This window comes from Pongo abelii, chromosome 9 (assembly GCF_028885655.2).
Source record: "Pongo abelii isolate AG06213 chromosome 9, NHGRI_mPonAbe1-v2.0_pri, whole genome shotgun sequence".
Classification (NCBI taxonomy): Eukaryota; Metazoa; Chordata; class Mammalia; order Primates; family Hominidae; genus Pongo; species Pongo abelii.
The window spans coordinates 82,951,066-82,974,823 of NC_071994.2; the positions used below are offsets into that span (position 1 = coordinate 82,951,066).

The window sequence follows — 23,758 nt, forward strand, 5'->3', positions numbered from 1 at the left end:
GTATTTATTCCTAGCTTAGTTTTTTTTTCTAGATTTTGATAATCAATCTCATTGGCAAATACGTTGAAACATGATCCCTTCATTTATTGTATTAAATATTATCAAATCACTTACCACATTAGAGACCACATGTTACTTATTTAATTTTTTGCTGTTTTTTAATGTTTGTTTCACCATTAAATAATAAATTTTCCAAACTTAGGGACCATGTCCACTTCATTCCCCATTGAATCCTCAGTGACTAGCTAAGTGTTTGGTAGAAGAGTCAACCAATAAGTAACTTGATTAAATAGATGAATCTACTGATATTTTAATATATAAAGCATACTTTTATATAATTTGAAATCAAATTTTGTTATTACAATAAAACAAAATACTTTTGTTTTGTATTTAAGATACAACTCTACAGCAGGCGATATCTGATGTTTCCCCACCTTTAGCTCATGTGTCAGGTGGAAACATGTTCAGATTTGTTCCTATCACCCTGTATTTGTTCAGTGTGGGCTTATGTTGTCCAAACTTCTCCTTTTATACTGGGTAAACTCCTATTCTCTCATTTCAAATTTTTTCTATTATCACACCATATGTAAATCTATTTTGCCCTCTTCAAGGGCGATTCTTCTCCACTTGTGTTTCTATGGTTCAATTCAATTATTATCCTTATCATTTTTCAGTTATTATTTGTTTAAATGCTTGTACCTTGGAAGATGAAATCTGTCTCTAAATCTATCTTTGTATTCCTCGAAATGAATATATATATGAATATATATATATGTATATATGTATATACACATTTTCTTTTTCTTTTTTTCTTTTTGAGACAGAGTTTCGCTCTTGTTGCCCAGGCTGGAGTGCAATGGTGCGATCTCGGCTCACTGCAACCTCTGCCTCTCGGGTTCAAGCGATTCTCCTGCCTCAGCCTCCTGAGTAGCTGAGATTGAAACTAATATTAACAGAGAACCTGGAACATCGTAGCTATTATCATGTCCATCATTATTATGATCATGAGAACCCTATGTTCTTGTGAAATTTATCTGTAAACTCGGTACCCGAGGTCCTACCACAGAACCACATTCTGAGGATGGCAATGATTCTGATGCTGGTGGTGTTTAAGCTGCTTGGGAGCTGACAAAACACAATTCCTGAGAAAAAGCCAGTATGCTGAAGCAAAGACAGAATTGTTCAAAAATGAAGAAATTCGGTGTGGGGGGAGCAGAGAGGAGGACTATTGAGGAAATAAAGAATATATTTATTTCCTCAATAGAGGAGGACTATTGAGGAAATAATAGGAGAATATATTTTTCAACATGTACAAATGTTTCCATTCAAAACTTACATTCTAGTGTGAGTTTCCCTGGCAGATCAAGTGCTCATCTTATATATATATATTTTTCCATTTTCTCTTTCAGATTACTTCCCAGATATTATTTTTTTAACCGATATGAAACTTTTAATTTTTAATTTTTCACATTTAATATAAATTTTGGTGATCTTTAAATTTTAAACACTTTTTTCTTATATCAATGCTTATTTTTTAATTGACATGAAAATTATACGTATTTATAGTGTACACTATGACATTTTGATATATGCATACGTGTGGAATGATTAAATCAAGCTAATTAACATATCCATCACCTTACATCCTTATCATCTTTTTGTGATGAGAACTTTTAAAATCTACTGTCTTGGCAATTTTCAAGTATCCAATATGCTATTATTAAACATTTTTTATGCTCTAATAAATTGAATTTATTTTTAATCCTTTGGATACTTACTGGCAATATGACACAAATTATGAGAAAACCTGATTAGTGATTTGATAAAATTAAGGTAGAAAGATAAATTGTATGGACTATATTGTAATTTAAAAATTACATGTCTTTATCTTATTTTTATCTAGACACTGCCAGCTCATTAACATTATATCCAGACATGTACAATAATGCTTAAATTCAGTTGTCTTGGATATTCTGTCAACTTTTAGTCATACAAAAATCATAACTTTAGGTTAGGCATGGTGGCTCACACCTATAACCCCAGCACTTTGGGAGGACAAGGTAGGAGGATGGCTTGAGGCCAGGAGTTCAAGCATGGGCAGCATAACAAAATTCTGTCTCTACAAAAAACAAACAAACAAAAACCAACCACAAAAACTTAGCCAGGCATGATTGGCATGTGCCTGTAGTCTCAGCTACTGAGGAGGCTGAGGTGGGAGGATCCCCTGAGTCCAGGAAGTCAAGGCCACAGTGAGCCATGATTGTACCACTGCATTCCAGCCTGGGTGACAGTGAGACCCTGTCTCAAAAAAAAAAAAAAAAAATCATACTTTTATACATATTTTAAAATTTTCATCAAGGCATATGAATTAAACATTTTATTTAACAGATTGTTTTATAACTTTTACATTTTTAAAGATATACTATGGGCTTTCATTTATACTCTGGCTGTGGACCTTGCAAATATTAGGCCTGGATTTGCTTACAAGTATCTTATTTGTTTGCTTTAGAGTTTAATTATTTTAAAGTAAGTGACGTTTTAAAAATTTTAGATGTAAGTACTATTGTTTAACAAAAACTTGGGAAATACCATGAGGGGGAAAATAATCTTAATATTGTCACTGTAATACCTGAATTTTAGCATTTTAAAGGATTATCTGCTTTATTTATTTATTTATTTTATTTTATTATTATACTTTAAGTTTTAGGGTACACGTGCACAATGTGCAGGTTAGTTACATACGTATGCATGTGCCATGCTGGTGTGCTGCACCCATTAACTCGTCATTTAGCATTAGGTATATCTCCTCCCCTCCCCCCACCCCACTACAGTCCCCAGAGTGTGATGTTCCCCTTCCTGTGTCCATGTGTTCTCATTGTTCAATTCCCACCTATGAGTGAGAATATGCATCCTCCTCTCTGTCTGCCAAGCCTTTTATTTCATATTTAGCATATGACATTAACTCCATGGCTAATTGACTTCATAAGACATAACCAAAATGAGGTGTATTTTTCTAATGAAAGACCACATTTGAAAATGCAAAACAAGATAACCTATAATAACAATGACTCATATCTGGGGAAGCAGCTAGGGCTCTGAAATCATAATAACTTTGGCTCAAATTCTGCCTATTACTCACTTTTGAGCTTCAGTTTCTCATCTATATCACTGAATAATACCTACTTCACATGGTGATTGAGAAAAATAAATAAAATAACATATGCAGAATTTCTGGCCAATATGTGCTCAATAAATAGGTATTAAATTCAGCTGAATTAAAAGAAAATTGTATGTTCCTTATTTAATTCATTTTATTCAAGTATATCCCATTTTATAATTTTAAGGAACTTAATCGATTTAAAGAAGTAGATTAATCTGTCCAAGGTTGTCAAGTAATAACTGGAACAATCAGAATTAGAATGCACAAAGAACAAACGAAAAGATATTTAAAGGGAGATGCTGTAACAACTACCAAGTCAGAAAGATTCTTGAGAATGTAGGTAATATAATGTATTTTTGTCCCTGTGAATAGTGAATAACAATAAATTAATAAACATTTGACAAATAATGAATCATACTTGATTTCAAGCAGGGCTTGACCAACTCTTATCTCCTTAATCACCTGTATTAAAACAAATGCATGGCTTTGCTCAGTTGACATGCTCACTGATATAAATGAAGACCTGAGAGCTATTGCTTAATGCATGGAAGGCATTATTAATCTCTTTGGAACTTCAGGGGGGTTTTGGAATAGAAATTTGATGGAGTTTTGTGAACTACTGTGAATAATCCTAGATTTCAGAGAAAAAATAATCAAAACCAAAATAATCTCAGACTAGTGAGACAGTGGCTTCATAATTCCATCCCACCCAATAACAGTCTTTTTTCTAACATTCATTAAAAATCTGAAGATTTCAGAGGAGTTTACGCTTTATTCTGGACAATTAAGCCCATGTGCAACAGGTATTTATTTAAGAAGGATTAACAAAGTCCTAGATATTTATGTAGCTGTAATCCTGGAAGCAAGTGCAGAGAGAGAAAGTTCTTTTTTTCCCCCTTATTTTTACAGTAAGGAAAGCCTGAGGCACTTTTCAATGAAGCTCCTCTAGGCAAACGCTAAGGGCCTGCCTTAATGCTGAGCATACTCAGCCAAGGAAGATGAGTAGGAGGTGATGAAACTGGAGAAGATTAAAAGCATCACAACTGCAGCCCTACTTTAACCCTCATTCAATCAAGGAGCATCTAGTAAACAAGATTCAGAACACACAGGCCCTCACATCAGACCCTCTGATCAGCTGGCCAAGCACACATGCCCACAACTGTACTTAGCAGCCTGGAAAATCACACCTGAGGCAGGGTCAGCCACCTTCGTCAAAGGAGGAAAGGCTTTTCTGCTCTGGGGGCTACAGAGCTGTTTCAGGAATCGCGTCCTGAGACCTCGGGACACAGTGATAATCATCTCATGAATTTGGAAATTTGATCTGGAAAGGGCTTTGGGGATTATCTGTACACTCTGCTTCTTGTACACATGGGAGGGGCCTTTGTGAAGTGTCTAAGTTACAGTTTCAAGAGTCAGGACTATAAGCACATCTCCTAATCTTTGATACATATTGCTGCCTCTCAGGACAAAATTAAATAAATGATCTTTGGGACAAGTTGTTGATTCCCAATCACCTATGACACTTTTCAGTATCTCTTGTAGATAAAGTTAAACTCCAGGTTTCACAAATAGCCAACTCAGTACTTGTGTGGATAAGTGGGGTACCCATAAAAAACGCAAGTTCTTCAGAGATTGTGCTCTTGGTGCCTATGCTGATCTGGGAATTATAATACTTTATTACTAAAAAGTAAAAGACAACATATCAGAAGTACCTAGCTAACAGGGCAACATCTGACACATCTTGGCATTGAATAATAATAATAGTTAGCATGTTTAGCATATTCCCTTTGCAACAGCATTAGTTCCTTTGCTCATTTTTGTGCCTCATCCTTTAACTGTCCACACAGAAGCCCCCATGGCTCCTTTCAAATTTACCTATTACAAATTTGCTCTTGGTTCAGCCACTCTGCAGATATTTAGCTGTCCAGAAACCTAGCTTCCAGGGATGTCCCTTCATCTCTGGTACTGTTCATCTTCCATTCACCCTGACTCTTCTCCTTCTACATGGATGCATGTGTGTTTTTCTCTGCATCCTATTTTGAAACTGAGTAGCCTTTTCGTTTTAGGGATCTGAAGATGTTCGGAGAGAAATCATTACTATTAATACATAATAAGATGATTCCTGTTTGACCATCAAAAATAATCATCTTAAATTGAAGCCAAAAGCCTAATAAACTCTAAAAATATGTATTATAAGAAAAAATATATATTTTCCAGACTGGCAAACACATAAACAAATCTCTTCAGCTTAAAAAAAGAGGTTACCAAAATTTATGTCAGAAGAAGGAATGTTCTTACTGAATCCCTGAATTAGAGTCCTGGCTCTCAGTTTCTGATGGAAACAGGAGGGCAGAACAGGCCAATGCACTTCACCCAGCCAATGTTCCTTCACCTGTGAAATGAAACTAATCAATGTCCCCTGCCAGGCCTGAGGTAGGGAGTCATTAATAAAGGCACACAGCAACAAACATTCACATTCATGAATCCTTAGTATGTCCAGTATCTTAAACTCTTTGGATGATATTTTGTTCAAGCTTCCATACCCCACATGAGAGAGAAATCTCTTTTTTTTTTTTTTTTTTTTTTTTTTTTTTGAGATGGAGTCTCACTCTGTCGCCAAGGCTAGAGTGCAGTGGCACCATGTTGGCTCACTGCAACCTCTGTCTCCTGGGTTCAAGCAATTCTCCTGCCTCGGCCTCCCTATTAGCTGGGATTACAGGCACCCACCATCATGCCCGGCTAGTTTTTATATTTTTGTTTTTAGTAGAGATGGGGTTTTACCATGTTGCCCAGGCTGGTCTCAAACTCCCGACCTCAAGTGATCCACCCAACTTGGCCTCCCAAAGTGCTGGGATTACAGGTGTGAGCCACTGTGCCCAGCCTAGAGAGAAATCTTATCCCCATTTTACATAGGCTAAGCCAAAGTTCAGATGTGATGTTATATGCGCTGATTACTTTTTGATCAAATAATGCCATGGAATGTCATTTATTTGTATTTCGAAAAGTAAGTGAATACAATATTTGCAAAGAGCTGTTTGGCTTTCATCAAGGAAATGAAGCTGTCCTTCTGTGCCCATCTCTTTTCTTGAATTATCAGGCTTTGCAAGTGTACTGTCTACACCTGCAGACTCCGCTCATGTATGCCTCTTTCCCTACTCATGCACTTGCAATCTTCATCTTATCCCCAAAACTCTTCAAAAAAGAAGGATAGAAGAAATCATGTTTCTGTTCAAACAAAAAGGAGGCCAGAAATTGCATCACTACCTAATTCATTGGAAAATGTCTCTCCCTCTCTCCCTTTTCCCCTAATTTCATACCTCATTTTCATTTCCTATTCTGTGATGAGAACTTTTTTAGATAAAATCAATATAAAATTTGAGGGAATGGGTATCAACTTCACTCTGGGGGAAAATGACATTAGTTCACTATACTAACTCAAAAAAGAACCCAAGGTTTTTAGGATTGAGTTAGCTTAATCTTGAATTTACTCCACACGTCTTTATTGAGCACTGCTAAAGTCCTGGGCATAAATTAGTCGATAAGAAAGATGCATTCTCTATTCTTATGTGGTCACACATTAGCTGACAAGACAGCTTGTCTGTGTCATTTAAGGGGATGGGAAGTATGAGCTTGTGTCTTCTTTCACTTACTTGATAGTGGAAACAGTAGCCGTAGTCATGGTTGTTATACTAATAACTAATCTTTATTGATGTTTTCTATAGGCCAGGCATTGTTCTACCCACCTTGAAGGTATAAACTCATTTAATTACTGTTCTAAATTACAAAATTTGCCACATACTGTTTTAACTGTTCGGTATTTTTTTATGTATCCATATTAATGGGTAAGACAGCTGGGCATTCAAAGAAAATTAGAATATCCAGAATCAAAAAGGAACTTAAACAAATTTGCAATAAAAAAAAACAACATCATTAAAAAGTGGGCAAAGGACATGAACAGATGCTTTTCAAAAGAAGACATACATGCAGCCAAAAAGCATATGAAAAAATATTCAACATCACTAATCATTAGAGAAATGCAAATCAAAACTGCAATGAGATACCAGCTCATATCAGTCAGAATGGATTTTATTAAAAAGTCAAAAATAACAGATGCTGATGAGATTGTGGAGAAAAGGGAACACTTAAACACTGCTAGTGTGAATATGAATTAATTCAGTCATTGTGGAAAGCAGTTTGGTGATTCCTCAAAGTCCTGAAGTCAGAAATATCATTCAACCCAGCAATCTCACTACTTGGTATATAGCCAAAGGAACAGAAATCATTCTACCATAAAGAAACATGCACACATATGTTCATTGCAGCACTGTTCACAATAGCAAAGACATGAAATCAACCTAAATGTCCATCAATGGTAGATAAAGAAAATGTGGTACATATATACCATGGGATACTATGCAGCCATAAAAAAGAATGAAAACATGTCCTTCACAACTACATGGATGCAGCTGGAGGCCATTATCCTAAGCAAACTAACATGACAAGAGAAAACCAAATGCCATGTGTTCTCACTTATAAGTGGTAGCTAAATATTGAGTACATATGAATGCAAAGAAAGGAAAAACAAACACTGGGGCCTACTTGAGGGTAGAAGGTGGGAGGAGGGTGAGAATCAAAAAACAACCTATTAGGTACTATGCTTACTACCGGGGTGACAAAACAATCTGTACACCAAACTCCTACGATATACAATTTAGCTATATAACAAACCTGCACATGTACCCTTGAATCTAAAATAAAGTTATAAAAAAGAATATCATAGAGCACTAAAACATCACTGGAAATAAAACTTAATGGAGCAAACCGTATTGGACAGAAATCTTGTCATGGAGAAGAAAACTAGTAGTTGAAAAATATTTTCTAGCTTCTGAGCATGAGGACGATAACACTCAGGGGGATGGTTGAGTCACAAGAGTTTCTCTCTAGAGTGCCTTTAGGAGTAGATTGGTCCTGTTGCTTTCCATCTTTGTTTATTTTTGTCAGATGGGGTGGGTATGATGGAATCAAAAGTGGACTGCTCTCCATACCAGCTGAGAGATTGAGCAACAGCGTCCATGTCCCCTGCCAGTCCTTCATTCCATTCTCAGAGCATCCTCTAAACACAAGTTGGAGAAAGCTCAAAAACTATGATTCAACCAAGCATCAAATTATTAACCTCCTAGGTTATCTTTATTCTTTAGGCATTTGAACTTCAGAATTATGTTAAGCAATTGCCTAGTTTACAAATCCTTCCTATTTGGGCACCTGTCTTGCTTTCCTTAGCTGCCCCCCTTCTGCCTCTGTGCATGCATGCATTTCACCACCACTACCTCCCCGATTCCTTTTCTAAATATTTATCTTATTTCTCTACCAAGTTTGAGTTCCATTAACACAGTAATTTGTCTTATTTATCTCTGTACTCCATTGCTGGTGTCCTGCATAATGCATAATACGAGTGTAATAAATATTTGCTAGATAATTTTCTACTGAAAGAAAAAATCCTAGTGACTTGTTTAGTAATTCACCCCCACTACATCAAAGAAAATCTAATGCACAGATCAAACGTCAAATAAATATTTGTTGAATGTCTATATCATCATCTAATCCCTTGTTCCTTTAAATAATTTTCATTTCCTCTAACAAGAGCAAATCATTTTCTTCCCTTTTCTTCGAATAGTCTCTTTTGCTATTCTTGTCTTTCAGAACATCCAGAAGTGCCTTTGTTTTTCAAAACTCTGAAGTGTGTTCAAAAACGTGTTATTTATAGACTAATTGGCAAGGCCATGTAAGTGCAATGATGGCAGCTCAATTTCTGGGTACAGTCTTATTTGGTTCATCATAATTTGACAAGTTGGCATGTTTGAGGTTAATGAGAAAATTCATTTTAAGTGACATACTAGACATTTAGGGGAGCAACAGTCACACTAATGAGGAATTACATGTTATACACACTGCACAGTCTTTGCAACTTTTCTTTAAAAAATGTCATGAATGATTAGCTCTTCTTAACTCTAGATCATACGAGAAAGGGCAAAATCCAGACTTCTAAAGAGAAATAGGATGTATCTTTTGTTATAAATATTTTATTGTGTATAATTACTCATATAACTATTCATACATGAATATACTAGAATATTTAACAAATTGTCAGATGTGGCCATTATCATAGGCTTTCTATGAAAATGACAGCTACAAATATAGGCTGATCTGAGTGTATTAGTGGGATGTATCTTAATAACTTAATGTGGGAGGTAGAAGCTTGAGGTGATAGCCTAGGTAGGCAAACATGGCCATTGTCCCCTGCCTTGTGTGGAATCACAAAACAGAATTAAAATATTTGCCTGCATTACACTGAATATAATTGTTTATAATAATACCAGGGAAATGTCACTGGTCCTCATAAATATCCTTTTAAAATGAGCTAACCTCTCTGAATATCGAGAAGCAACCCTTTTACAAAGGCATTCAGTTAGAGAGCCAAATGGCATTCAAGTTAGGCCCATGGGAAGAAATAATTCAACAAGATATCATTTACTAAAAAAAATTTACTAGCACCTACTACATGACAAGCATTTTGCCAGGTGCTAGAAAAACAATAGTGAATGGCAGACTTACTGTCACTGTCCTCAAGGAGCACATAATCTAGTGGGAATAACTCGCAGTTCCAGTAAGTTCAAGGTTAACATATTAGTGGGTAAGAAACTCTACAGATGAAACCAAAACAAGTGAATGTTGTCAAAAAGAGACAAATCTGGTTCTTGATGGGTAACTGGAGCCTACTGATAATTAGTTTTATGAAGATCTTTGTGTTAATGTTGGGTATTTTTTAAGAAACAAAACAGAGATAAATAGCCTCTGTTTGAAGCACAAGTTCAGTCATTTTTCCAACTTGGTGAAAGCTTTATTATAAGTCCAGCTTCTTGTGCTTGTAATTAATGATCTTGCTTGCCACTTCTGCTGGTGTGTGGACATACTTGACAAAGTGTACATGTAAAGAGAGGTCTTTGAGATCACCATATTTAAGTATACGCATGGAAAGCAGTAATAAAGGTAACTAGCATTTGTATTATGACTTACTATTAACAATGTGCTCTGAATATGCATTATTGCAGTGGCTTTTGACCGTAGCTGGGTATCAGAATTCTGTGTGCAGGTTGTTAAAATCACCTATACCTAGACCCCAACCCTGTAGATTGTGTTTCAATGGGTCAGGAGATGGTATTTTTCAGCAGCCTCATGGGTGATTTTGAATTGTTATTAGGGTTGAAAAACCATCATTTTTTGTAATTTCTTTTTCTGCTGTGCCCCTGAGAAACAGGCTTTATTAATGTGCCATGAACTTTCATGCTTTGGTGTTTAGAATGGTTCTTCTGAGGCACCTCCTTGGGGAAGCCTTCCCTAACCACATCTTCCACCAACACCTTCACCACCCAGGCAGATCCAAATCACAAACATGCACCTGCAACATACCTTTGCTTTGTCATCTTATTGTGCTGTAATTTTTATCTTAGTTGCTTATATGTCTCTCCTACTTACTTTTGAGCCCTTTAGGGACATGGACTATTAATTTTTATCTTTGTATCTTAAGAATGCAGTACATTACTTGGACATGATAGAAATACAATTAATAATGATAATAATAATACATTGTGCTTATTATGTGCCAGAAACTATTTATATAGTATTGTATATGCATAAAATGATTTAATATCCATGCCAACCATGTGATGTAAGTGAGATAAGTACTGTTATGTCCCTATTTACAGATGAGGAAATTGGGGTACAAAAACAACCTAATGACACACTGCCTGTTTAATGCAGGTGCTAATATCATGTCCATTATCACAGAATGAAAAAGATGCTTTTCATTTTACAAATGAGGAAACTGAAACTCTTCTAATCATACCAGTCCTTGAAGTGTTGGCCATTTATACCATGGTTTAGATATTTGCTCTTACAATAATTACAAATACAATCAAGAGATCTAGAGTTTGGGGGATTCTCCCAATTCAGTATATCCTGTGTCTGATGCTTCTTCTAGATTGTGCTATTCCCTCTGTTAAACGAGGGAGGCAGAAGATACCAGCTGAGCCACTACAGTGCATGTGCTTCCAGTTGAAAATAGATGATGGTAATGAGCAGTGCCAGCCATCTGTTGACGTACTGATGAGCCACTGAAAAAAATGGAGTGCATTTGTTCACATTTCCAGATTATTTAAAAATAAGGAGCAATGGGAGTTATTAAATTGGGCAATCTGGGTTCTAAGTATCATTTATATACTTTTTTTTTCCTGGATGCCTTCTTTAAAATTAAATTTTTAATAACCTTTAAGCTTTGCAGCCTTGAGGGAATAATTTCTTTCACAGTAATTCAAAGGTTTAATTTCACAGTAAAGCTTTTGAAATATGGTATTATCCCTTTTGTTCTAGAAAATTACTGTTTAAAAAAAATCATCTTTCAAAGTAATGATTGTAATGAGAAAAAGATATGAAGCCCAACTTCAAAAGGGAAAAATTATAACCTCGCCTGTGATGTCCTCTAGTGAGCCTTTCCCTCATGGATTCTAATTTGTAACAGTTCGAAAAATCTTTGGAATTGTGCAGCCTCTGCCCAGTTATACAGGCTGGGCTGCAGTCTAGGAAAGGGGGTTTTCTATAGACATAATCGAAGTTATTAGCTTTCTTATATAAATAAAATGCAGTATGTGTTCAGTTCTGCTGTGTGTGTGCTTTCTACAATGCTACTTCCAAGCAATGTTATCTGTGGAGTTCTAAAGACATTTTCTTGAACGTTAAAGTTGTGTGTGTAGTTGCAGAAGAGACAGTGGAAATTTTCAATTGCAGGAGAGCCTGACAGGGAAGGGGAAGACAACTAATAAATATTGAGCATCCAGCTTGTGCTAGACACTGTATGCTGGGCTTCACATATATATTATCTTTTATCATCTTCACAGCAGCCCTCTGAGAGAAGTGTACTATTAGTCTCATCGTATTGATGGTAAAGCCTCATTCTACAAGGGATGCTGCTCACCTTCTTACTTTAAAAATAAAAATCCTCACTGCAACTTTTAGTTTTAAGTCCCATGGCCCAGTCCTCACTCTATAAGAGTACTTAAAGGGATTTATTAATTTTCTCTTCTTTTTTTTGAGATAGTCTCACTCTGCTGCTCAGGCTGGTGTGTAGTGGCACGATTTCAGCTCACTGCAATCTCTGCCTCCCAGGTTCAAATGATTCTCATGCCTCAACCTCCTGATTATCTGGGACTATAGATGCATGCCATCATGCCTGAGTAACTTTTGTGTTTTTAATAGAGATGGGGTTTTGCCAGGTTTGCCAGGATAGTCTTGAACTTCTGACGTTAAGTGATCCACCCACCTCTGCCTCCCAAAATTCTGGGATTACGGTGTAAGCCACCACACCCAGCCTGGGATTTATTAACTTTCAGATTAATCCTGATTATTACACATTGTATGCCTGTATCAAAATATCCCATATATCCCATAAATATATACACCTACTCCATATCCACAAAAATTTTTAAAAAGGCATAAAATGGACTAACAAAGAAAGGCTAATGGAATGAGAACTATACATGCATAGCAGAAATAGAGCCATATACGTTTAGTAAAAATCGTACTGCTGTTGGCTACTAAAAGATCAAAATGAAGGGGGATGTGTGTAATAGATAGGGACACCAGACAAAGACTCAGAATGAATGGATACCATTTCTAGGCCTGCAAAATCTTGGACAAATCACCGAAATTATCTTTGCTTCAATTCATGCACCCAAGCAATGGGTGCAGAAAGACATGCAATGTTACACTCAAATAATACAGGGAATAAGAACAGGAAGAGGTTTTTTGAACTATGACCTACTATGCTAAAGATACCCATGGTAGTTCACCCTGGCTCTGTGTATGTGGATGGGTGATCATTGATTGTTAAATGTTTTTAACACAGTATTTCTCATTCTTCATTGCAAAGATTAATTTAGACATTTTTCCCACAAACACACTCCAAAATCCTTAGTGCAGAGATGATCTTTTGTTCATCACTATATTTATCATGTATTATACGCTCAGTACGTGTTTGTTGAAATTGAATATTGCATTTCTATTTACGCATTAATACATTAATTCAATTAGCATGAATATCTACTAAGAAGTGCAAGATAATCATTAGAATGGAGGAAATTTAATCTAGAAGCTTTAATGAAGTAACATCTCGAATGGCTTATAGAAACATAGACTATAGATTTTAATGTCATAAACTTTATTTTTGCTCTTCTTCATTTAAACTTTGGCTTACATAATAATATCTAACTTTTGAATATATACTATTTGCCATGCTCTATGATAAGCAGACTGCATGCATTGTCTTATTAAAATCTCCCAGTAACTCAAAGATGTTAATAGTACTATTATAAATATTTAGGAAACTGAGGCTTCGAGAGGTTAAGTAGTTCAAGGTAACAGTAAATATAGATGTTAGGATTCAAAATTATGTCTCTCTGATTCATAAATATATCTCTCTGATTCATTTATTTATTCATTCAATAAACCTTTATTAAGTTCTTGCTGTGTGTCAGATGCCATGGTAGGTATTGGAAATACAGTAGCAAATAATATAGGCAGTCTTCACACTTGTGAATTTACTGCCTAGCAGTAAAAGAAAGCTATTAGGCACACAAGCATATTATTCATTGACTAATTAATTACAATTTTATAAGTTTTTTTTAGATGTTTAAACTGGTAGCTACAGGAACCAAGCTCGGAATGTTCTTGTTATATTTGAAACATATATAAAAAAATTTCTACTTTCTGATAGCTTCCTTATGGAGATAGCATGGAGATGTACTCTTTTATTCATTTCATCTTCAAGGAGTCATTTATCTCAACTAATTTACTGCTTAGCTTCGATATTCTCAGCCACTAATTTAGACCTTAATGTTTAAAATGATACCTATCTATATTCAATTTTAAATATCATGAAACTATAATACACCATCTAAAAACAATAGAGTGGCTATTAAATACATGTGCTGTCATGACCCTAGATTGGTCTCCAACAGGCATATCTCAGAAAGGAGTGTCTTTGCTGGTGGAAGGACTGGGTTTCCTAGATTGATACATTTCAACCTTGTAACATGTCAACCTTTTCAGAAGATGTCTTGTCTCTGAACCAAGAAGCCCTTTTTGGTAAATGTAAACATATGAAATTTAGAGAGAAAGAGCTCCTACTGTGATCTATATTATGGGTAGTTGTGGTATATAATTAAATGTATATATTTGGTCTTTGTTCCTGGTTCCTGGAGGAGAGTTCCTAAAAACCCTTGGAATTTCCTGAGGGACAACAGTGACTTTTGTTATTAATAATGTGACTAATAACAGGGACTTTTGTTACTAATAATGAGTTACTAATAATGAGCTAATAATATCTCAGTTAATGTTAATAAGGTAACTCTTAGCAGGCCCCTAGATAGCTGCAGGATAGGGGCTGGTCACCAGAGAAGCCAATACTGTGATTAGAGGGTTAAAGCTATCAGCTCCACCCCAACCTCCCTCTGTGGAATGGAAAGGGCTGGACATTGAGTTCAGTTGCCAATGTCCAATGATGCAGTCAATCTTGTCTGTGTAATGAAATTTTGATGAGAACTCTGAAACAAAGATTTGAGGGAGCTTCAATGCTGGTGATGTGTGAGTGGGTAGCATTCTTAGAGAGGGTCTCACAGCTGTGTACACCTGCTCCTCCATGCCTTGCCATATACATCTCTATCATTTAAGTGTTCCTGAGTTGTATCCTTTATAATAAACCTGTAAGTACAGTATAGCACTTTTCTAAGTTCTGTGAGTCGTTTTAGCAAATTATCAAAACTTATTTGCCTATCATGTGAAGGGAGCCCTGAATTTGTAGTTAGCCAGGCGAATGTGCAGGTAGCCTGGGCACTCCATTTGCAGCTGACATCTAAAGTGGTGACAGTCTTGTGGACTATCTGTGGGGTCTGCCAGTCTGGGTAGCTTGTTTCAAAATTGAATTGAATTAAGACAATTTGTGTGTGAGAATTGATTTGTGTTGGAATGATGTATTTGAATTGTTTGGGAAAACTGTAGAGTGGTAGAAGTTTAACTTGGTTTCACCAAAGGGTCATGACCACGCTTAAATTCTGATACTGTCATTTAGAATTTGTATGACCTTGGACAAGTTACTTGATTTCTTGGATTCTCTGTTTCCATAAAATTGAAATGTTCAAAAGATAATTGTTAGAAAGATTAAATTAGTTTTTATAAATATAGAGTTTTTCTCAATAGCTGACACCTAGCATTTAGTAATTTTTAATTTTACTTCTCTTTTTTCTCTCCCCCAATGTAAGTTCTAGAACAGGCTACTTAATAATAGCTCAGAAACCCTGTAAGTTTCTAATTATACATATTATATTAGAGAAACTTCAGTATTTCTCTATGAGCTGATATCTTTCAGAATGTCACATACATCTAGAAGTGGAATAGAAAAATTAAAATTTTATTTCAATCTCACATGTCATGTATATTTTCCTGATTTTCTAGATGAGGATGTTGCCCAAGGAATGAAGAGACTTGGTTGATGTCATAAGGTTTCTCAATGGTTGTAAAGTCCTTTGTTTTCAGCCTGTGACTCACACTCAGCCTGTATATTTCTCCTGGCACAGTTTATAGCCTAGTGTCAGACCATGTGTCCTCGTTTGGGGTTTGGAAAAAATAGTCACCAGTTTAAACTATATGACAATTAAAATGCAAAAGATAGTGTAAGAAATGGCACTGAATTAATTAACATTTACAACACATTAGCTATGGGATATTTTTTTTCCAGGGGCAAGAGGTAGAAATAAAGGAGTAGAGTGCTTCCAATAAAGAGGTAGAGGTGCCTTTAAGGTGTAACCACTTAAGTTCTTACAAAACCAGCTTCTCTGATAAGACAGACCAGCCAGCTCTGCGTGTTTTGCAATTTTCAATACACAGTTCTGCTTTCACACTTCAATAATTCATTTTCTAGCACTTAGAATCCAGAAACCTGCTTTCACTGATGTAGCTAAAATTCAAGGAACATAGTTTAATAACAAACATCTCCACTTATCTCATCTCATTCCCCAGTAAATTGTGTTGGAAAACATGTGTAAACAGTACCAAGCAAACAGAGCATTTACGTTCTCCTTTAGAATGTGTTCTATTTGAATTCTAGATTTAGTGACTTTTAGAGGGTAGCCACTTTCCATAATAAAAATGCAAAGCTTTCTAAAATGAAGTTTCTAATACTATCATAGAATCTTCAAACTTAGATTCAAATAGAACTAACATACATAGAGCATCCAATTTGTTCGTGTACTGCTCTGAATGGTTTCAATCTCTGTGTAGCAGGTATTATTGGTATTATTGCCTTCATTTCATAGACAAGGTGCCTAAAACTGGTAGAAGTTAAATTATTTTTGTAAGGTTGGAGTTGAAATAGAGCTTAGAGGTTGCCTATTCTCAGGTTTGTCCCATGGAAAAAAAATTGCTAAAACATTTTTGAAAGGATAAATCCTAATAGGCCTGGATGCTTCCTACAGTGAGGAATTAGTTACTAACTTTACTCTTTAGGAGATACATATGAAGGTTAAAATTATCATTACACATTCCAGAAGTTGCTTCTACTCTGAAAAATCATTAATTCTATCAGAGATACCTTCCAAGAACAAGGTGACAGCACATATTTAACATATTTTCTTATGTTCAAATATTGAACAATAACTGGATACATCAGATAAACAAAATAATCCTAAAGAGGTCTTCTTTCCAATGATTTTAAGTATTAGGAAAATAAAACAAATGCCTGAGAGTGTATGAGGTGCCCTTTAAGTTCATACATGCCATACACATGATCACAAATGTTTTGTTCCTCAAAGAAACAGAAAATGCTTTACTGAATAATGTATTTAGTGATATTTAGACACTATAAGCAACGATGAAAATTCAGTTTCATTGTTTGTCAACATAGCTCTAAAGTAATCCAGGTGGAACTACTGCTGAGTGAAAAAATTCAGATAATCATCTATGTAAATTACCAATGTTAAACAGGCTATGACAAACCATCGAGGTGTCCCCAATGATTTAAAAGTGATGTTATGGTTTATCAGCTGTCTTGTTAATATCAATAATGTTATCCATGATGTAGCCTTTGCAAGTCATTACTTACTTAGTATTAATGCAAATAATTGCAATAAGGCAGCTAATAATAATAAACATCCACTTTGTACTAGACACTTGGATGGCTAATATGCACATTTTACATATTTTACCTCCAGACCTTATAAAACATTGGTAAGATCTTTTCTAATCTCACAGTTTCATAGACAGATCACCACAGCTCAGAAAAGTCAAATAACTCTTAAGTAACATTGGCAAAATCTGTCATACTCTCACAATTTCACAGATGAGGGAACCAGAGTTCAGGGAAGTCAAGACTCATCTGGTAAGAACCTGATGAGTTAAACCCATCTCTCTGGCACTAAATAAAGGGAGGGCTTCATTCCTCACTGCCACTTTTCAGTATTTGAGATGATAAGAGAAAATCTCGGTATAATAAAGGAGTGCATTCATCCCTAAGCAAACAGAGCTCTTAACTGGATGTTCAGCACATTAAAAACGTGAATGTCTATCAGATTAACATGTCCTATATGGACTGTGACATCAATGGCAACCTGACCACTGAAGCTTCCTATTTGTGGTGTGGAATTGTAAATCAGCCAGACTATATTTCTGGAGCCCCTCTAATCTAGAGAGAACTCAGTTCTGGCCAAGTAATACGAATGAAAGAGATGAAAAACACTTTCAGGTCTGGACCATAAAACCCCCTGACTACTGCTTCTTCATCTCCTATTTATTTATGCTAGCTGCCTGTCAAAATCCAGGGTGATCTTAAAACCCAAATATTGAAAAAGATGAAATCTCTATCAACCAGTTTCTTCAATCACAGCAACCCTCCTCTACCTCCACCTTCTGCAGACTGATCTCTGAGAAAAAATTTCTCTTGTAGCAAAACACTGAGACTTGAGAGTTTATTTCTTAGAGTAGTTAGTGATATCTAATAGACATTACAAGACATGCATAGTATTTCCAGAATATAGTCCAGAATTTACACAGGTCAAACCAATTTTGTGGAAGAGCAAAATATTGTAATAGCATTAATTTTCTAAAATTTTCTTTTAGGAAAGAATTTTTAACTTTGGTCAACAGACTAAAGAAAAAAATATTACTTGGAAATGATAAACGACTGTAACTTTCGCTGGCACTTAGCAGAACTATTAATAAGAAAGCCACTAGTTTTCAGTGTCCTTGGAAACAGAAAGCAGAATTAGTCTGTTTCAGGGATTGGAGATAAAGCAAAATGTCAAAAGAAAATTATAATATACCACAGTAAGATTACGGTGTGTTTAGCAACAACAATAACAACAACAACACAACCAGATTTTGAGTAAGACTTAAAAAGTCAAAGTTATACGGTTGAATCAGCCTCTTTTTTTTTCTCTCCTTCTCTCTCTCTATTTCTTTCTTTCTTACCGTCTTAAATGTAGATTAAAAATGTTGACCGTGCTAAAAACAACACAACCATCTATTGAGAACCTTTGATGTTCTAAAAAATATTGTCACATCCTTTACATGTTATTGTAATAGTAATACTTAAAACAGCACCATATAGAAAGCATTAATTTAGCCAGTGTATAATTAGGGAAACAGAAAGATTAAAGGTGATGCCCGTAGTCAAATGGCAGGAATGGGTGAGAACCAGGATATATTTGCCTAATTATCCTCCTCTACCCAAGACACCTCAGGCTTCCATCTCCAACAACATGAGGACTCTGCTCTCTGTATTTTCCCTTGTGCATGTCTCAATGATGAAACTAGTGGTGTTTAAAGAGCTGCCTACTACTTAGCCATTCTGTAGAATTTGCATTTGTTGGTCACTCTTCTTTAGGCAGGCCTCGTACCCCCATCTTCTTGGTCTCTTCCTAACTGTACCTACTTCTAGGCCTCCTTCACTTTTTTCTTCCCCAAAAGACTTGACCCACTGCTCTTCTTTCTAGGAAAATTTCAGTTTCTCAGGTCCCCACACAATTTGTCAGCAATACTTGGAATATTTTTTCCCTCAGTGGAGTGCCATTATTGAATTTATGTTGGAAGCTCATATATTCGAAGATAAGAAATGCATTTTATTCTTTATATACAGTCGGTATTTTATGTTGCACACTTATGCAAAGGACATGTTCTATATAAATATTACAAATGAAAATGTGAATGTGAACATGCAAATCTGGTAACACTGTGAATTGAGATATAAATAGAGGAGTCAAACACATGAAACATTTTCTTCAAGTCAGGAAAAATAGATCAAGGGAGACAGAAAAAGATTTGCTTCAGTGCTCGGGACCTTGTTTTTTGCCAAACTCAAGAAATGCAAACAGCAATATTGACTTTGTAAGGTCAAAGTTACTGAGTTTTAAACAAAATGACTGCAACGGAAGGAATATTTTTTGATGTACATCAAAAAAGGAAAAACATATTCTTAGAAAAAAAGCTACAGCTTGCAAGTCATTAGCATTTTAATCCTTAGACAAATAAAAATATTTTTAAAACTATTCTGTAGGGTTATAAGAAAACAAATTTTTAAGAGCCTACAATGTTTCAGGAATTTTACTAAATTATTTAATCATCATGAAAGCCCTTTGAGAATAATTAAATATTTTATATGTAATATTTATATTATATTTCTATATTAAATATATTTTATATGATTATATTTTATATGTCATATGTACATAAATTTTAAAGAGCAGAAATTTGAGTTCATGGCTGAGAAGTTAGGTGATTTGCCCTAAGCCTTAAAACTGGTGAGAGGCAGGATTGTGATTGGAAATTTAGTCTGACTAATATGGGCAAACATTATAACTTTAAATAAAATCAGTTAAAAATCACTCTTCAATATTCAACCTCCAAAAACTGCATTTATGATCTTGATAATCTGCAAATTTTATAGCGTACAACTCTACAATCCTTCTGTGGACACTGTAAACTTAGATATAAGACATGTTGAATTTATTATTCTTTGCTATGATATTTCCATTCCCAAACCAACCTTTGATATCTTTATTCATGTATCCCCTATGATATAATAATTTGATTTATACCATCAACATGCATGCAATATGAGGTATGATTTCCAGTGGTACCATATCATCTTCAAAACAATGAGAGAGCGGAAAATAGGAATAGAACATGGCATGTAGGGCCAGCTGCCTTGGTTAAAACTCTGGCTTAGTCACCTGCTCTCAGTGTGATCTTGGAAAAGCTGCTTCAACTTTTGGTGCCTCAGTTTTAAATCCTGTAAAATGTGGATAATTATAGTTTCTAACTCATAGAGTCATAAGAATCTAATAACTTCATATAAGCAACATGCTTGTGACAGTGTTCTGCTTATAACAGATGTTTAATAAAGGTTAATTATTATTCTCAAATTATTTTTCAAAAATTGACACATTGTAATTGTACATATTTATGGGGTACAATTTGATATTTCAATACATAATATGTTGCATAATAATCAAATCAGAGTATTTAGTGTGTCGTGTCCATCACTTTATGCATTTATAATTTCTTTGTGATGAGAACATTCAATAGCCTTTCTTTTTTTTTTTTTTTTCTTTTTTTTGAGATGAAGTTTCTCTTTTGTTGCCCAGGCTGGAGTGCAATGGCACGATCTCAGCTCACTGGAACCTCTGCCTCCTGGGTTCAAGCAATTCTGTTGCCTCAGCCTCCCGAGTAGCTGGAATTACAGGTGCCCACCACCGCGCCCAGCTAATTTTTTTGTATTTTTAGTAGAGATGGGGTTTCACCATGTTAGCCAGGCTGGTCTTGAACTCCTGACCTCAGGTGATCTGCCTGCCTCGGCCTCCCAAACTGCTGAGATTACAGGCGTGAGCCACCGCACCCAGCCAAAAGCCTTTCATCTAGCTATTTTCTAATATATAATACCTTATGGTTAACCACGTTTGAAAAGGTTATATTGTCATATTTCCTCTTCTAGCCCTTTCCAATACCTTTCTTACACACAAACTTTATATCTAAACCTAGAAAATTATTCTCCACACCTTGGAAGCCTTGGATGACTCTTACTTTTCCATTAGAACCAAGATCTGTCCTTGCCTCATCTTGGAAGATTTCCTTGATTGTTCTAGGCATGGTTAATTGCTATTTCTCTAAACTCTCACAATATCCATGTAACTATCAGGGTTTAAACCCTCACAATATCCAGGTATCTATCAAGGTATATGACTTATTAGAAATTCTTACTTATATATCCAAGTTTTACTTTTAAGCATAGTTAATTTGAAGACAAGAACAATATCATATTAATTTCTATACTTCAAACAAGTTGTGTGCTCATAGTAGACACCCCAAACATAAATACATGTTGAAAAAATGGATGAATGAATTGGGATGACAATTTGTTTCAAAACAATATAAGTGCAGCATCCATGTAAACTGGATCTTCACTGTAATGTTTTCTGGGAATTCTTGCAGTAAGTTTGCCTTTTATGTGATGCAATATGGTTAATGAGTTTCTTTTAATATTAACAGTTTCGATGTAGTCTGCATTCTGTTCTATAATCACATATGCTGTAAGGAACTTTCAGGATATTTGAAACAGAGTTGTGAAGAGTAAATCACAATTTTTTGAAAAATAAAATTCTCATTTTTGAGGAAGAATGAGGGAAGAGAAAGAAAAGAAATAACAAGATTGGCTGCTTCTTATGTTATTGAGAGTCAGACCTGTTTCAGGCCTTTCATATTGACTTTCTCATTCAATTATTAGGCGAGGCTCCGTTATCTCCAACATCACAAACAAAGCTGGAAGCATTCCCCTTGAAAACCGGCACAAGGCAAAGATGCCTTCTGTCGCCACTCTTATTCAGCATAGCATTGAAAGTTCTGGCAAGAGCAATCGAGCAAGAGAAAAAAATAAAGGCATCTAAATCAGAAGAGAGGAAGTCCACCTATCTTTTTTTGCAGATGACATGATCCTAGATCTAGAAAACTCCATTGTCTTAGCCTAAACACTTCTTAAAATAAGTAACTTCAGAAAAGTCTCAGGATACAAAATCAATTGCAAAAATCATTAGATTGCTTATACACCAACAACAGTCAAACCAAAAGCCAAATCAGAAACAAACTCCCATTCACAATAGCAACAAAAAGATTAAAATACCTAGGAATAAAGCTAACCCGGATCTCTGCAAAGAGAGCTACCCAAACCACCGGTCAAAAAATCAGAAATGACACAAACAAATGGAAAAACATTCCATGTTCATGGATAGGAAGAATCAATATTGTTAAAATGGCTATACCACCCAAAGCACTTTATAGATTCAATGCTATTTCTATTAAACCACCACCGAGATTCTTCACAGAACTGGAAAAAAAATTAAAAATTAATATGGAACTAAAAAAGAACCTGTAGATATGTGGCATTATTTCTGACGGCTCTGTTCTGTTCCATTGATCTATATCTCTGTTTTGGTACCAGTACCATGCTGTTTTGGTTACTGTAGCCTTGTAGTATAGTTTGAAGTCAGGTAGTGTGATGCCTCCAGCTTTGTTCTTTTGGCTTAGGATTGACTTGGCGATGCGGGCTCTTTTTTGGTTCCATATGAACTTTAAAGTAGTTTTTTCCAATTCTGTGAAGAAAGTCATTGGTAGCTTGATGAGGATGGCATTGAATCTGTAAATTACCTTGGGAAGGATGGCCATTTTCATGATATTGATTCTTCCTACCCATGAGCATGGAATGTTCTACCATTTGTTTGTATCCTCTTTTATTTCCTTGAGCAGTGGTTTGTAGTTCTCCTTGAAGAGGTCTTTCACATCCCTTGTAAGTTGGATTCCTAGGTATTTTATTCACTTTGAAGCAATTGTGAATGGGAGTTCACTCATGATTTGGCTCTCTGTTTGTCTGTTATTGATGTATAAGAATGCTTGTGATTTTTGCACATTGATTTTGTATCCTGAGACTTTGCTGAAGTTGCTTATCAGCTTAAGGAGATTTTGGGCTGAGACAATGGGGTTTTCTAGATATACTATCATGTCATCTGCAAACAGGGACAATTTGACTTCCTCTTTTCCTAATTGAATACCCTTGATTTCCTTCTCCTGCCTAATTGCCCTGGCCAGAACTTCCAACACTATGTTGAATAGAAGTGGCGAGAGAGGGCATCCCTGTCTTGTGCCAGTTTTCAAAGGGAATGCTTCCAGTTTTTGCCCATTCAGTATGATATTGGCTGTGGGTTTGTCATAGATAGCTCTTATTATTTTGAGATACGTCCCATCAATTCCTAATTTATTGAGAGTTTTTAGCATGAAGGGTTGTTGAATTTTGTCAAAGGCGTTTTCTGCATCTATTGAGATAATCATGTGGTTTTTGTCTTTGGTTCTGTTTATATGCTGGATTACATTTATTGATTTGCGTATATTGAACCAGCCTTGCATCCCAGGGATGAAGACCACTTGATCATGGTGGACAAGCTTTTTGATGTG

The 23,758-nt window shown here is 35.5% G+C and overlaps 1 protein-coding gene across 3 annotated transcripts in view; it reads right to left on the reverse strand.

Moving 5' to 3' along the window:
* Positions 1–23,758, reverse strand: part of TENM4 (teneurin transmembrane protein 4) — a 3,040,222-nt gene that overhangs the window by 2,228,210 nt on the left and 788,254 nt on the right. The gene's annotated exons all lie outside the window — the stretch shown is intronic.